This window comes from Theropithecus gelada, chromosome 6 (assembly GCF_003255815.1).
Source record: "Theropithecus gelada isolate Dixy chromosome 6, Tgel_1.0, whole genome shotgun sequence".
Lineage (NCBI taxonomy): Eukaryota > Metazoa > Chordata > Mammalia > Primates > Cercopithecidae > Theropithecus > Theropithecus gelada.
The window spans coordinates 121,543,991-121,561,156 of NC_037673.1; the positions used below are offsets into that span (position 1 = coordinate 121,543,991).

Genomic DNA, 17,166 nt, shown 5'->3' on the forward strand with positions numbered 1-17,166 from the left:
GTAGTTGAGCGGTTTTGATTGAGTTTCTTAGTCCTGAGTTCTAGTTTGATTGCACTGTGGTCTGAGAGACAGTTTGTTATAATTTCTGTTCTTGTACATTTGCTGAGGAGTGCTTTACTTCCAATTACGTGGTCAATTTTGGAGTAAGTGTGATGTGGTGCTGAGAAGAGTGTATATTCTGTTGATTTGGGGTGGAGAGTTCTATAGATGTCTATTAGGTCTGCTTGGTGCAGAGTTGAGTTCAATTCCTGCATATCCTTGTTAACTTTTTGTCTCGTTGATCTGTCTAATGTTGACAGTGGAGTGTTGAAGTCTCCCATTATTATTGTATGGGAGTCTAAGTCTCTTTGTAAGTCTCTAAGGACTTGCTTTATGAATCTGGGTGCTCCTGTATTGGGTGCATATATATTTAGGATAGTTAGCTCTTCCTGTTGAATTGATCCCTTTATCATTATGTAATGGCCTTCTTTGTCTCTTTTGATCTTTGATGGTTTAAAGTCTGTTTTATCAGAGACTAGTATTGCAACCCCTGCTTTTTTTTGTCCTCCATTTGCTTGGTAAATCTTCCTCCATCGCTTTATTTTGAGCCTATATATGTCTCTGCGTGTGAGATGGGTCTCCTGAATACAGCAGACTGATGGGTCTTGACTCTTTATCCAGTTTGCCAGTCTGTGTCTTTTCATTGGAGCATTTAGTCCATTTACATTTAAGGTTAATATTGTTATGTGTGAACTTGATCCTGCCATTATGATATTAACTGGTTATTTTGCTTGTTAGTTGATGCAGTTTCTTAGCCTCGATGGTCTTTACATTTTGGCATGTTTTTGCAATGGCTGGTACCTGTTATTCCTTTCCATGTTTATTGCTTCCTTCAGGAGCTCTTGTAGGGCAGGCCTGGTGGTGTCAAAATCTCTAAGCATTTGCTTATCTGTAAAGGATTTTATTTCTCCTTCACTTATGAAACTTAGTTTGGCTGGATATGAAATTCTGGGTTGAAAATTCTTTTCTTTAAGAATGTTGAATATTGGCCCCCACTCTCTTCTGGCTTGTAGAGTTTCTGCCGAGAGATCTGCTGTTAGTCTGATGGGCTTCCCTTTGTGGGTGACCCGACCTTTCTCTCTGGCTGCCCTTAAGATTTTTTCCTTCATTTCAACTTTGGTGAATCTGGCAATTATGTGTCTTGGAGTTGCTCTTCTCGAGGAGTATCTTTGTGGCATTCTCTGTATTTCCTGAATTTGAATGTTGGCCTGCCCTACTAGGTTGGGGAAGTGCTCCTGGATGATATCCTGAAGAGTGTTTTCCAACTTGATTCCATTTTCCCCCTCACTTTCAGGCACCCCAATCAAACGTAGATTTGGTCTTTTTACATAATCCCATACTTCTTGCAGGCTTTGTTCATTTCTTTTTCTCCTTTTTTCTTTAGGTTTCTCTTCTCGCTTCATTTCATTCATTTGATCCTCAATCGCTGATACTCTTTCTTCCAGTTGATCGAGTCGGTTACTGAAGCTTGTGCATTTGTCACGTATTTCTCGTGTCATGGTTTTCATCTCTTTCATTTCGTTTAGGACCTTCTCTGCATTAATTATTCTAGCCATCAATTCTTCCACTTTTTTTTCAAGATTTTTAGTTTCTTTGCACTGGGTACGTAATTCCTCCTTTAGCTCTGAGAAGTTTGATGGACTGAAGCCTTCTTCTCTCATCTCGTCGAAGTCATTCTCCGTCCAGCTTTGATCCGTTGCTGGTGATGAGCTGCGCTCCTTTGCCGGGGGAGATGTGCTCTTATTTTTTGAATTTCCAGCTTTTCTGCCCTGCTTTTTCCCCATCTTTGTGGTTTTATCTGCCTCTGGTCTTTGATGATGGTGACGTACTGATGGGGTTTTGGTGTAGGTGTCCTTCCTGTTTGATAGTTTTCCTTCTAACAGTCAGGACCCTCAGCTGTGGGTCTGTTGGAGATTGCTTGAGGTCCACTCCAGACCCTGTTTGCCTGGGTATCAGCAGCAGAGGCTGCAGATGGTAGAATATTGCTGAACAGCGAGTGTACCTGTCTGATTCTTGCTTTGGAAGCTTCCTCTCAGGGGGGTACTCCACCCTGTGAGGTGTGGGGTGTCAGACTGTCCCTAGTGGGGGATGTCTCCCAGTTAGGCTACTCAGGGGTCAGGGACCCTCTTGAGCAGGCAGTCTGTCCCTTCTCAGCTCTCAACCTCCGAGTTGGGAGATCCACTGCTCTCTTCAAAGCTGTCAGACAGAGTCGTTTGCGTCTGCAGAGGTTTCTGCTGCGTTTGTTATTGTTTACTGTGCCCTGTCCCCAGAGGTGGAGTCTACAGAGACAGGCAGGTTTCCTTGAGCTGCTGTGAGCTCCACCCAGTTCGAGCTTCCCAGCGGCTTTGTTTACCTACTTAAGCCTCAGCAATGGCGGGCACCCCTCCCCCAGCCTCGCTGCTGCCTTGCCAGTCGATCACAGACTGCTGTGCTAGCAATGAGGGAGGCTCCGTGGGCGTGGGACCCTCCCGGCCAGGTGTGGGATATGATCTCCTGGTGTGCCTGTTACCTTAAAGCGCAGTATTGGGGTGGGAGTTACCCGATTTTCCAGGTGTTTTGTGTCTCAATTCCCCTGGCTAGGAAAAGGGATTCCCTTTCCCCTTGCGCTTCCCAGGTGAGGTGATGCCTCGCCCTGCTTCAGCTCTCGCTGGTCGGGCTGCAGCAGCTGACCAGCACTGATTGTCCGGCACTCCCTAGTGAGATGAACCCAGTACCTCAGTTGAAAATGCAGAAATCACCGGTCTTCTGTGTCGCTCGCGCTGGGAGTTGGAGACTGGAGCTGTTCCTATTCGGCCATCTTGCTCCGCCCCCCCCCCCAAAATCGAAACCCCGTCTTTACTAAAATACAAAAAATTAGCCGGGCGTGGCAGTGCGTGCCTGTAGTCCCAGCTGCTTGGGAGGCTGAGGTAGGAGAATTGCTTGAACCCGGGAGGCAGAGGTTGCAGTGAGCCAAGATCGTGCTACTGCATTCCAGCCTGGGCAACAGAGCGAGACTCCATCTCAAAACAAAACAAAACAACAAAACCCCCAGATCTTCATTACTGAATAGCACTGTCTACTAAAGGAACCAGGATTTTGGGGGAAAGGCGGATTCTTCCAGGGGCAGGGAATGTACATGGTAAGCTTCAGACACCATGTGCAAGAAATCAAGGAAGTGATCAAATCCAAATGGGGCTGAGTCAAAAGAATAAAAAGGCTAGCTTGAAGGCTTCCACTAGGAAAATGATATACAAGTTGGCATTTGAATAATAATATTAACAACAATGGATTAAAATCCCAAGAAATCATAGTGAAAGAGAGAGAGAGAGAGAGAGAAAGAGAAGGGAAAAGATGTTTCTATACAGATGCATGCCAGAAAATAAATCTAAAATAAATGATAGAATTAGAAAGTCACCATTTTACATGACCCCTGGGTAATAAGTAATTCAGGCAAAGACTATCAATAGATAATAATACTATTGGATGAATATTACTAAGGAATAAGATAGTCATGCAATCTCAAGTATCATTTGTCAATTACTTATTAACTACAAAGAGAAAATTTTACCTTTTTTTAGAGACATCTGGCAGTCACCAGCTGAACAAAATGGTCAAACTTTGTACTACCATCATGGGACAGCCTGACATATGTGTCTCTTGAGATAATGTAATAGAAAGAACACAATCTAATTCTGTAATGATCCAGGCAAAAATTTTTAACCTGCGTCTCATCATGAGGAATACATGAAACTAATCCAAAGTGTGTGATATATTCTTTATGATAACTACCTGGAATCTTCAAAAACTGTTCTAAAATCACAGAAGGTAAAGGCAGTGTTATAGATCAAAAGTCAGTAAACCTTTTCTGTAAAGGGCAGATAGCAAATGTTTCATGCTTTGTGGGTCACATGGAAGTCTCTCTTGTATATTCTCCTTTCTTCCTTTCTTTTCTTTCTTTTCTTTCTTCTTTGTTTTTGTCCTTGTAGTTTGGCTTTACAACTCTTAAGAAATGTAAAGATCCTTCTTAGCTTGAGATATAAGAACAGGCCATGCAGGATTGGTCTGTGGGCCACAGTTTACTTACTAACTGTTGTCCTAAAGTAAAAGAAAATGACAAGACATAACAACCAAATGTAATTTGTGAACCTTGATTTGGTCCTAGATTAAAAAACAAAACACCTATGAAAGTCATTTTTGAACTAGCAGGAGAAATTCAAATGTGTTCTGTATATTAGAAGGTATTTTTGAATTATTGCTTCTTTTTTATATGATCATAGTGTTGTGATTATACTGGAAGATGTCCTTCTTAAGCAATGCCTGCCAAAATATTCTGAAGGGAAGCATCATAATGGCCACAATTTACTTTGAAATGTTTCAGGGAAGAAAATAGAAATAAAAGATACTAGGAGTCAGTAAGTGTTCTTAAATGATTGAATGGATGTACATCCAATTTACCCATTCTTTTGCAAATATACTTGGAGAGCTAAAAGATCATAAAAAATCAATTGCCAGATTCTATGTAGAAATGGATGAAATCAAACCTTTGGAATTGAGTTTAGATTTGATTTATTAGTATGTGAAGATTTGGGTCATACTTGAATGGTCAGAGAGGAAGAAAAAATTGATTAGCTTTAGAGTAAAAAGGAGGTATTAAGAGAAATCATAATGACAAATTATTTTTTGAGTTTCAAATCAGAATGCTGGATCTATAAATTCCACAGAGACTATTACTCAAACGTGTTCATTTTGCAGATAAGGAAACCACTGCCTAGACAGCGTTTGTTGTGTGTCAAAATTTATCAAACAGTTAGTGTAAGAACAGGGACTATAATGTACAGTATATCTGTCTTTTCCCTATACTATAGCTACTTAATATAGCTCAAAGTTATATATGTGATAAAGCCCTCATTCACTTTAATTTATAAGATTAGCTTTCCTAGCAGTCCCTTCAAATACAGCAAAATGTTCAATTGGTTATTGTTGTTTTTTTTTTTTTTTTTTTCTATTTGTGACTATCACTAGATAAAGACAGAATAAATAAGTTGAATAATTTACTAATTTGCTGGAAATTATCCAGTAAATTCAGGCTATGTGTGCAAACGTTAGGGCAAAAGTGTTATTAAATATACAGCCTTCTGCCTCTTAAGTAAACAAAACAAAGCAAACTCAGAGGGCACTCAACATTGTGAGGTTAGAGAAAAGAACTCTGGTATTGTTTGTGATTTACATTGTAAAGCACAGAAGTACTTAGAGAGGATATCTATTTGCAAAAACCTGGTTATCTTATAGAGGCTCCTCCCTAGGTCAGAACAGCTTTTCCTTGCTGTCACAATGAAAGTGGAACTTGATGGCATCTGATGAACGATTTAAAGATATCACATTCAAAGCTAAGGGGAATAAGAGGTAGGATCCTGGGAGAGGGAGGAATTAGAGGGATGTGAGGTACAGAAAATCCATAGTAGAAAGAAACTCAGCAGAGAAGATGTGAAGTGGAGGAGTTTTCCTCCCTTCCAGAGACAACAGGGATGATTTTATGGTTTGCTTTGAGAGATAGAGTGAAGAATCCAGGTGCTTTGAAGATTCACTTCATTTGATGGATGTGCATTCCCTCCAGTTTTATATTCAAAATTACGTCTTAATTTTTTTAAAAAAGTAATTATGGGGATTTGTGTGTTGATAGTACCCTTAAATCTCTAGTAGTTAGAATTAGTAAAGTTCTAATTATCTTATATTGGAGTTTTACATCCAAGGACATCTCTATTAAACGGAGGTTTCTGTGTGGTCTGTTGTGGAGATGGCTTTGATGTCTTTACCAAAAGGTGTCTTTTTACTGTAAAAAGAATGGAGCAGTGGCTGCCCGTGGCTGCCTTCAGTGTGAGAATGTGCTGGAATATTTTATTGTTGGGTTGGCATTGAAGTTCTGCTGTGAAATGATTTTTATGAATGCTATTCCCTGGGAGGCTCACAGAACTGAGAATTTCATGTCATGAGGCCATGATCCCAGGGAGCAGAAATCAAATAAATAAAGGTCTTGGGGAATTATGGTCTATGGGATATATTTTCTTCTCAAAATGAGTCCATAGTTCACTTTGATGGTAAGTTTAAATGGATCATACGAGAGCAGAAAAATACATCTATCTTTAAGTGGTAACAAACTTCCATTTAAGAATTTCCCCCATAAAAATAATGTCTGAGGTCTAAAATTCAAGAAAAAACATAAGACAAGAAAAGAGAATAGTTATTATCATAGAGGAAGAGGGTTTAGTATACAGCTTTAAAGCTTTTGATTTAATGATATTTATATTTACAAAATGGAAAGTGGCAATTTGGAGCATCGTGTTCTATAAGGTTATATACTTGAGGGTTCTTTTCTAACAGCCATATTAAAAGGGTTTCTCCTTAAGGAGAAGTAGGTTAATTTCAAGAAAGAAGAGCCAAAAATAGGTTGCCTACAGCTGAAGACCAAGGAACCAACTTTAACTTGAAGCAGAATGGAGAGAACTGCTGGTCATGTTCTGGATCAATGCAATCATCTGTATAGCAGAATAATTTGAAAAGATTTTTTAAAATATGAATTATTACATCCTGACCCCACAAAAAATCTGAGAAAATGTTTAGTCGGTCCAGCTCAAGGAAACCGTATCATTATCTTCTAGGAAGTGTTAGGGAGGATGTTTTAGAACACCGTGGGAGAACAATAATTAACAAAAGCTTCATATTCAAATATGAGACACAGACCTCCTTCAAACATTCCTATTCTGAAAGACTATTAGGCTGCCTTATTCACTGATAATAAAAATGATTTGGACAACTTTTGTAATATGGATTAAAACTCTAAGAAATTGAGACCATTTGTAGTCATTAGCAGAACCCAAGTCACTGAAATATAAGTGTAATACATACCAGATTTTTCAATCTGTAGTAAAAGGAAAAGAAAGTTTTGGAGTAAGTTTTTCCTGCCAGAGTGTTATGAGAGTCAAATGATGTATTTGGTAGGAGAACACTGAAAAACTCTACTCTATATAAATATTAGAAAAAAATAATGCCAAGCACTAGTGAATGCCCAGTGTATGTGTTTTTAATGGATTTTAAGCACTTAAAATTGTCTGCTTGTAATTTTTCCATCCTATTGTATAGATAGTCTACAAATCCACCATTAAAATGAGGTAAATAATAGCAAACACAAACACTGTGGGTCATGATGTTGAATGCCATTATTCAAGTGAATCAGGAATATTATGGTAGAGCTAATAAACTAGGATAATGATAAAATATATGGGTTGATACAATTCTATATGTCTCTTTTAAGAAATGACTCTTTATAATACATTTTAAATTCAGATTGCAGGTTCCTATCTAGCATGTAAGGGCATAATTTTGGAGCCTTCAGTATCAAAAATAGGAAGACCAGAACAATGACTACCCTAAGAATAATAATGACTATATGAAGTCAATACAAAATGGTTTACCTGCTTTAGCTCCTTTCATTCCCACAGTTTTGTGGGTAAATTTTTTTTTTCGTTAAAAGCAAGGCTAAGTAACTTGCCCAAGGTCATGCAGATAATAGCTAACAGAGTGAATGCTAATTCCACTCAGTAATCTTAATCAGCACTCTAGCATTGTAGCTCAAATTAGAGAAAACACTCTCCTCTTTTCTATGTCGCCGTGGGGTAGTCACTAAATTTGACATGTCAACTACCTCTGGTTCAGTGCTGCTTTGAGGGGACAGTGAGTCTTTGGGGTCCCTTTGTATTCTGTTGACTGTGAGAGCAGGGACTAGGATTTCAGGGGACTTTGGTTTTACCACCCTCTTTCAGTAGGTAAATATTGGAGGTGGATAGGGAAAAGGAAAAGTTCAGATCCTTGCACAAGACAGATATGTAGGTACGTCAGTCAGTTTGGCAACATGGGCTTCCAGAAAGACCTTCAAAGTGGCTGAAGTGATTGGCTCCCCGTTCTATGTCCAACTTGCTGAATTGTGTGAATCCAGAGAATACATATGTGGACAAAAATTGATTTCCTGATTCAAAGGAAGATGAACAAGACAGATGCTAAGGAATGTTCTCCCCATTTTTTCTGTAATTCAATATTTTAGTAAACTATCCAGAAGTATTTTTAAAAGTCTTCAGAATCAAAGACCCCACAAAAATATTTAAAGGAGTTCCAAGTAATTATATCAGTAATCTTCCTGTCCACGCAATTCCCAGCTGAGTAAAATTATGATATAAAGTTTGGAGAGCAGGGTTGTGATTTACTGTAGTAGTTTCCAAAGAGATCCATCAAGTAAATTGGTAATACAAACAGCCAAATGCTTATCTGGAATTGTATTGTGAATTGACATTTATACAGAATATGTACTCACTTTTTTATTGGGGTACTCTTGAAGTCCAATAGGAAATTGCAAGAGAGCAAGATTTAAAAAAAACAACACCCAACAGACACAGCAACGTATTTTATTTTATCTCTGCTATGGATATTTTAACAGATACCTCAAGCTACTTAAACCTAAGCTTACCTCTCACTCAAGTTTCCTTCCATCTCTCACTTCACTTACCAACTTGCAAAGTTTCATCTTTTCTTCACTCCATTTAAAACTGGTTTGGACATTCAGTTTGAGAAAGAATGTACCAGTCAATTAAGGAGATCATTCTTTTCCTGCCCTCTAAGATCTACATCTATTCAGTCAAAAATAGTACTGGCAATTCTACATTCTGAAAGCCTCTCAAATCTATCCTTCCTTCTTCATTCTCATTGCCACTGGCTACTTAATTCAGGCCCCAAACACCATTGGCTTGGACTTTTATAACAGTCTTCTATGTCCCTCACTGCTTACATATCTTGAATTTATGTCTTAAATTACTGCCCCACTTATTTTTCCAAAATCACATATCTAATCATTATAGTTTCCTAGTTACAACACTTTAATGTACTCCCATGATCTAGAGGATAGTCTTAACTTTTAAGCAAGGTATTTAGGCTTCTTTACACTCTGTCAGTCTATAGACCTCATCTTCTGTGGCCCTCTTCAACTACTTGTCCCCAAAAGCCTACTCCTTAGATAGCAGCTGTGTTGGGCTCTGCATCTTTCTTGAAATTGGTGACTCTCAAAGTTAAGGGTGCATCAGAATGATGAAGAGAGCTGCTAAAACACATCCCCAGAACATCTGATTCAAGTGGCCTGAATTGGCCTGAGTCTGCATCTCTAACAAGTTTCCGTGCAGTGCTGAAGATGTTGGCCGGGGTACCACATTTTATGAATCACTTCTCTAAAGCAAGCCAGATTTTCTCTCAGGTGACACCATTTGATTCAGCTCAAAAATCAGAGCTGAGTGTGGTGGCACAGCCTATAAAATCCCAGTACTTTGGGAGGCCGAGGCTGGTGAATCTTTTAAGCTCAAGAGTTTGAGACCAGCCTGGACAGTGTGGGGAAACTCCTCCTTTTGTACTTTTGGCACAAAAGTACAAAAAAATTAGCCAGGTGTGGTGGCACGTACCTGTGGTCACAGCTACTCAGGAGGCTGAGGTAGGAGGATCACTTGAGCTTGGGAGGCGGAGGTTGCAGTGAGCTGAGATCTCTCCACTGTACGCCACCTTGGGTGACAGAGTGAGACCCCGTCTCGCACACACACACACACAAAAAAAAAATGGTTGTTTTTTTTTTTTTTTTGGTGAATCCTGTCTTGACCACTCCCTAAGTGAACATAGACCTTATTCTTAAATCTTCAAGCATTATTTATAATACACAAAGTTATGGTTTGTTAATCTGGCTGTCTTCTTCCTCTGAACTCCTTAAGGATAGAGAGTGTATTATATTCATTTTAATATCCCCAGACTTAGCACAGTAGAGAGGAAGTAAATTTCCTTTGCTGAATGAATGAATATTGGCAGTATTATATCTGCATTCCTGACTGGGCCATTTTCCAGATGTAGAATTGGCCATGCTGTCTGTTAATTTTGAAAGCTACTGGTACATGTACTTCAGTGACCTTTTGATAACATTTCACATCGCATAACAATTCACCAAAGGGAATTTCAAAGTAATTCTAATCTTACATTCTAATGAACAAAGGAAACATACATGACAGGTAGTCAGAAATCAGTCTGATTCAATACAACATGAAACAAAAGACTTTAAAATTATGCTGGAAGTTTTATGGGCCCCTGTCTAACATCATTTATTTGCTAAAGGTGTGGCTACCCGATGAAAACATAACTGGGATATTGTGTCAGTTAAGTGAAAAGCATCAGGTGAATGAAAAAGCAGTCAGAACAGTGGCTTGGCAATGTGTTGACTGTAGCTGATTTATTGTTTCACCTTCCACTGGTTTTTCTTTCATTGTGTCAACACAGTTTACAGGGCACATATGGATTTATATGATCCACAGAGATAAGGAAAGAATTCTTAGGGAAGGCTGAACTCTTTTCTTGCTTTTAACTCACAAAAGTCACTGATTAGGCAACTGAGTGCCAAGTAAGGAGTCGGGGCCAAAAATCTTCTATTTGATTGTGGAACTCTTGCTCACATTTTCAGAATAACATTTCACAACACACACAGCATGACCCCGAGGTATGAAAGAGTGGGACAGTTCCTGGAATGCTGACTGGAATGGACTAGGGGTGGGAGATGGAACTGGGTAGGGAAGCTGGTTCCAAATTGTGAGTGGCCTTGCGTGTCATGCCAAGGAGTCTGAATTTGATTCTGCAGGCATTTGGGAGCCACTGACCTAATTCCAGTTTGAGAATTAGAGAAGCTAGGAGCAGAAAGACTAATTATAAGGCTACTGCAAAAGATTGGAACTTGAACCAATGCAGGGAATTGAGGATGGTCAGAGAAAGAATTTGTAAAACTTAATGAACAAATAGAATGTGTGTGTGTGTGTGTGTGCGTGCACACACATGTGGTTGTGTGTGGGCGCATGCGTGTGAATTGGTTTACTTGATTATGGAGGATGGCAAGTCCAAAATTAGCAGGGTAGGCTAACAAACTGGACACCCAGGGAAGAGTTGATGTTGCAATTCAAACCTGAACTCAGTCAGCTGGCAGAATTTCTACTTTCCCCTCGGGAGTTCAGTCTGTTGTTCTATTAAGGCTTTTAACTGATTAAATGGGGCCCACCCATATTAGAAAAAGTAATCTGCTTTACTAAAAGCCCACCAATTTAAATGTCAGTCTCATCCAAAAAACACCCTCATAGAAACATCTAGAATAGTATTTGACCAAATATCTAGGGACTGTGACCCATCCCAACTGACACATAAAATTAAGCATCACAGTGACCAACTGGATGAAGGGGCTTAAGAGTGAGGAAAATAAATAATAGATGACTCTGCAGTTTTTAGCCTGGATAAATCGAGTGAATGGTGATGCTTTTAACTAAGACAGGATTCCTGGGAAGAGGGCCAAATTTTGGTTAGAGAAGACTTTTTCTTATTCAAGAAGCATTTATTGATCATCAACCTTGCACCAAGCACTAAGTTAAATATTTCTTCTTTTGGTGTATGAGAAGGAATAAATACATAGAAAATACTGTATGAAGAGAAGCCATTGCATAATGATTCAGCTGTGCTTTAGAGGCAGAGACACTAAAGCTCTGTAACTTGGACCAGCTGCTTAACCTGTCCTAGTTTCATCTACATATATAGTACCTGGCACATAGCAGTTTATCAAGAAATATCTCCAGAATGGTTAACTGTGTTTTTACTGTATTGGTTGTTGAAATTAATGTAGAATGCTAAACAAATATGAGACAGATTTTTCCCTGGTGCCATGACAGTCTCAGGGGACATGGTTGCTGGGAGGGTACTAAGTGACTCTGTCTTCTGTTATAGTATGCTTTAGCTCCAGAGTGGCTTGAAGCAGATAACTCCCAAAGGAACTCTGTTAGTCCCAGAGAATAACTCAGGCACTGGTCTTATTAGGGTTTATTATTCACTTGTGTAAACAACATTTAAAATACCTAGTAGTGGATATATAATATTTTACTAAAGTTCATAAAAGTAATAAATGAATTTAAAATCTAGAAAACAAATTCAGCCTTCTTTAAAATTATTTAATTATAACTGCTAAAATTACATACTGATATCCACATTTATATATATATGAACTCAGTTAATTAGTATGAAAGTAGATTTTACCAGTTGGTGTAATAATTTAGTAGACTCTGACTACTCCTTATATGAATAGATACTATAGACTGGATAGATGATGGATGTTTCAAAATCAGAGGTAATGCTCTAAAATAAGGGTCAGAAAACTGTGGCCATGAGCCAAATATGTTTTACTGCCTGTTTTTATCAATAAAGTTTTATTGGAAAACTGCCACACTCATTTGTTTAGTCTTGTTATCTGTGGTTGTATTTGCTCTACAATGGTAGAATTGAGTAGTAAACACCACATGGACTGCAAAGGCTTTACAGAAAATGTTTGCTGACCCCTGCTCTGAAAGATTTTGGAAACTTGGCTTTACACTAGAGTTCAAAAAGTACAGGTGCTATAAAGGCCAAGCATAAGGAGCAACTGTACACGTTTTATGCTGGTAAGATGGAAAGGAGGATTGGAGGAGTGGTGAGACCAGGCAATATAGTTTGGATGTTTGTCCCTTTGAAATCTCATGTTGAAATATGATTTCCAATGTTGGAGGTGGGGCCTGGTGGGAGATAATTAGATCGTGGAGGTTGACCTCTCAGGAATGATTTTGCACCATCCCCTTGGTGATAAGTAAGTTCAGTTCATGCAAGATCCAGTTATTTAAAAGGGTCTTGGACCTCCTACTTGATTCTCTTTGCTTCCTGTCTCATCATGTGATGTGCTGCCTTCCCCTTTGCCTTCCACCATGATTGTAAGCTTCCTGAGGCCTCACCAGAAGCACATGCCAGCACCCTACTTCCTGTACAGCTTGCAGAAGTGTGAGTCAATTAAACCTCTTTTCTTTATAAATTACCCAGCCCCAGGCATTTCTTTATAGCAATGCAAGAATAGCCTAATACACTGAGGAAAACTAGAATGTATGAATGGCATCAAAGGACTGTAACTGATAATCCATTCTTGCTTGTTTATGCCAAAGAGAAACACAAAGGGAAATACAAGCCCCAGTGTACCACTTCTTCCAAATTGAGAAAGGAAGCCAGGTTTCCATTGCTTTAATAAAACTTTCAGGTTCTGAGTCATTTTCAGAATAAACCAAAGGGTCTGGCCGTCACCATTTTGCCACCTTTGGCGGTGGATCACCTGAGGTCAGGAGTTCGAGACCAACCTGGCCAACATGGTGAAACCCCGTCTCTACTAAAAGTACAAAAAAAAGCCAGGCATGGTGACAGGCACCTGTAATCCCAGCTACTCTGGAGGCTGAGGCCGGAGAATCACTTGAACCCAGGAGGCGGAGGTTGCACTGATCAGAGATTGCACCATTGCACTCCAACCTGGGCTATAAGAATGAAACTCCATCTCAAAAAAGAAAAAAAAAAAAAAAGAAACTTGGGGAAATAGTATTGTGAAACAATAGATAGTAGGTGGAATGGGGAAAAAAAAGATACAGCTGATTCTGATCTTACAGATTTTTTCTTCTTTATGCACAGGCCTCAGTGGCCAGATTGAAACTAGGCAATGTAAAGAATGACAGACAGCGTGGAAGGAAAAAAGCACCAGGCACATCCATCAGTTTAAACATAAACCCTATCACTTCCAAGGAGATGATGTCTGAAAAGAGGGAGGACAGACATGGCAATGCCTGCGGGAGGCTGAGCAACTGAAAGAAGTAGAAAAAGTCCATTTACCTGAGCTGCCAAATCACAGCAGATGGTGAGATCTGAAGGGAGATAAACATTAAGTCCTGGAAAGCAAGCAATTCATCCTGTGAGCTTTCAAGGGCTGGTACAGCTGAAAGATCAGCCCAAGAACTAGATGGAAACTGTACAACAGTGATGTTTGACAACAGTGAAACCTGTCTATCAGATGGATGATGGAGAGGTAACCTGCTGAGGGGAGTGGAATCCCTTAAGCAATGGGAAGCACCCCTAAAACTGCTTGGGGTTAAAGAGCAGAAATTAACCAGATGTGAGAAATTGAAAGAAAATAGGGCATGCTGTATAGCAAAAACAAATTGGCAGACAAATGAAGTGATAACTCTCTTCAGGTAGAGTACAGAGGAGTGAGATAGCCTTGGGCTAAGAGAGAACCTGTAGGTTCTGGTTTGGTTTTTCTGGTTTCTAGCTCCCAAGGTGACATGGCAGATCTTTAGTTGCTGCCTGAAGTGGCAGGATGATGGAGCTGGGATGGCTGCTTCTGCAGTATAATTTTTGAGAGGCTGCCTCAGTTCTGTCCTATATGCATTTCCCAGTCATTCATTTATTTATTGGTGTGATGCTTCTTGCATTTGTTTCATAAATATCTACTTAGATGAGTGCCTTATTGTGTGTCAGACACTGTCCTTGGTGCTGGAGATAGCACACTGAACAAGAAGAAGTTCCTTCCTCCTGGAGCATATATTCTATTAGGGAAGACACCACTTAATAGCTGTGTGTTCATTTCTTCATTTTTCTCTTTTATAAAAAGGACATCATCATATTTCTATTTACTTATAGGGGACTGTGAGAATTATTGAGAAATTTCTATAAGGCATAGCAGAGAGTCTGTCTGAATTACTATAATTAACATTTTTATATCTGCTTCCCAGGCTCTGTTGATATTATCTTACTAATAAACACATTTGATGATGCCACTCCCTTCTTTGAAGTCTTTTTATTATCTAGAGCAGGAGTCAGCAAACGTTTTCTTAAAGGTTTAGATAGTAAATATGTCAGGTTTTGTGGGCCAGGCAGTCTCTGTCACAAGTCTTTAACTCTGCCACTGTAGTGCAAAAGCAGCTATAGTCATATGTAAATGAATGTCAGTGACTGCGTTCTAATAAAGCTTAATTACAAAAACAGGTAGTGGGCCAGGATCAGCCCACTGCTGTAGTCGGTCATCCTGATCTAGCCCAGAGCATGAGATTCCAAGTCTTTAGGACTGTATAGCATAAAATCTGATTCCCAATTATAATTCCATCTCATGATCCTCTATCCCTGTGATTAAAATAAATAGCTTGATATTTTCTGATTTCATACCATACTTTCTTATCTTTTAATAGTTAATAATGTGCTTATCATGCATTACTTAAATAATGCAGAGGTACTTAAAACTGAATGAGAGCCTCCTATGCATACTATTGTGTCACTCTAATTTTTCATTCATAAAGATGTCATCTAATACATCATTTCTATCTCATTCTTTTAAACGGTTGCTTATTAACCCCTGTACAGATGAATCAGAATTTATTTCACCAGTCACTCTGCCCTTCAAGCTTCCTCACCTTGCACATGTTGCATCTTCTGCCTTAAGAAACTTAATTTGCTTATTTGGCAATCTTCTTGGGCTCAAGAACGAGGTTAAATGTAAGTTTCTCTGTGAAATCTGCCCTTCACTCTCTGGGTAAAATTTACTCTGCTCTCATTTACTTTATATATAACTCCACTGTGGCCCTTTAAGAGTTTGGGGTGGAGGGCCATGTGCTAGCTAATTGTAACACATAAAATGTAAATAGTGTTTACTAGATGCCAGGTGCTTTTTTTTCAGTTGGGGGTCTCACTGTGTCACCCAGGCTGGAGTGCAGTAGTGCCATCAAAGCTCACTGCAGCCTCAAACTTCTGGGCTCAAGAGATCCTCCTTCCTCAGCCTCTTAAGTAGCTGGGACTGTAGTCATGTGGTATCACATCTGGCTAAGTTTTAAATCTTTTTGTAGAGATGAGATCTCACTCTGTTGCCCAGGCTGGTCTTGAACTGCTGGGCTCATGGAATCCTCTTACCTCAGCCTCCCAGAGTGTGGAGATTACTGGTGTGAATCATCATGCTTAGCTGCCGGGTACTGTTAAAAGCACTTTATTTGCCTTAACTACTCCTAAGGAATCTGGTTGCTTGATGCCGTGATTCAAGTACCGGTTATGATGTGTTTTACTTCAGTATTCTAAATTTTAAAGAAAGTAAGCTTTTTTTTTTTTTTTTTTCCTGTTACTTGAAAGCAAAGGAATCCTACCTTACACAGTATTCAGTATCACCCAGCACTGTGCATTGACCCTGGCAGGTGCAATGTAAAAGCTGCCTTGTCGCTCCTTCAGAGAACGAAGCTTCCTGACTGTGGTTATCAGGCCTTGATACTTTCATATCACCAGGGGCCAGGATAATAATTTGCTCTGGGTGGAATCTCAGTAACTATCTTCCTTGTGAATTAATGACTTAGCTATATAGATGAGATAATTTACCGAATGGAAAGGGAGTTGGACAACTCAATACCTTTTCTGAGTTCAGTTTCTTCATCTTTTAAGGGTTTGTTGTTTTAACTGCTTTGTTGATGTAAAAGATTAGGGGTAAAGGACATGATGACATTATAGACTTGAGCACTAATAATTCAAGTTCTAGTCTAAGTTGCAATTTTTCAGAACGCAAGTGCTTAGGAGAGCCTTAATTTAGAATGCAATTATATTCTACATTATATGAAATTTTAAAAATCTACGGTGATTTTTAAAGATTTTTTTAAAAAAGACACCTGGATTAGGATCTATCCAAGATATTCATAGCTGATAAAGCTCTGTAGAGACCTGGTTTCCTGGCAGCTCATCAGTGCCTATTGGCATCCTCCTTTGAACTCCATTATTCAGATGAACAAAGGTGGTGTCCACCACCAAAGAAGTGAAGTCAAATTGAGTATCCCACAACACCACACATTCCCATGTTGGCGAGAGTGCAGAGTAGTCATTGACTTCTGATTTATTGATAGCTATAACAGTGGATCTCAGGACAGGCAGTAAGTTAAGGGCAATCCTGCACTCACAACATTGTATTTTATGGCCTCCTTGGTGTGACAGGATAAGCTGATAATAACAACTATTATTCATAGAGCCAGGTACTATGCAAAATGCATTACAAATTTTCTCATTTAATCCTGATAACAACACTAGGATATAGGTATTTTTATCCCCATGTTACAGATGAGTAAATTGAGACCTAGGTTAAGTCTCTTAATTTACTAACAGTCATACTAATAGTGATAGAGTTGCATTTGAGTTTCTCTGACTCCAGGCCCATGTTGTTTCACTGAAGCCATCCTGATATGGGAA

The 17,166-nt window shown here is 39.2% G+C and overlaps 1 long non-coding RNA gene across 1 annotated transcript in view; it reads left to right on the plus strand.

Moving 5' to 3' along the window:
• Positions 1-17,166, plus strand: part of LOC112625849 — a 292,554-nt gene that overhangs the window by 129,055 nt on the left and 146,333 nt on the right. Inside the window, exon 4 of the long non-coding RNA XR_003119789.1 lies at positions 3,597-3,685. This is a non-coding gene — a long non-coding RNA (uncharacterized LOC112625849). The remainder of the gene's footprint in view (positions 1-3,596; positions 3,686-17,166) is intronic.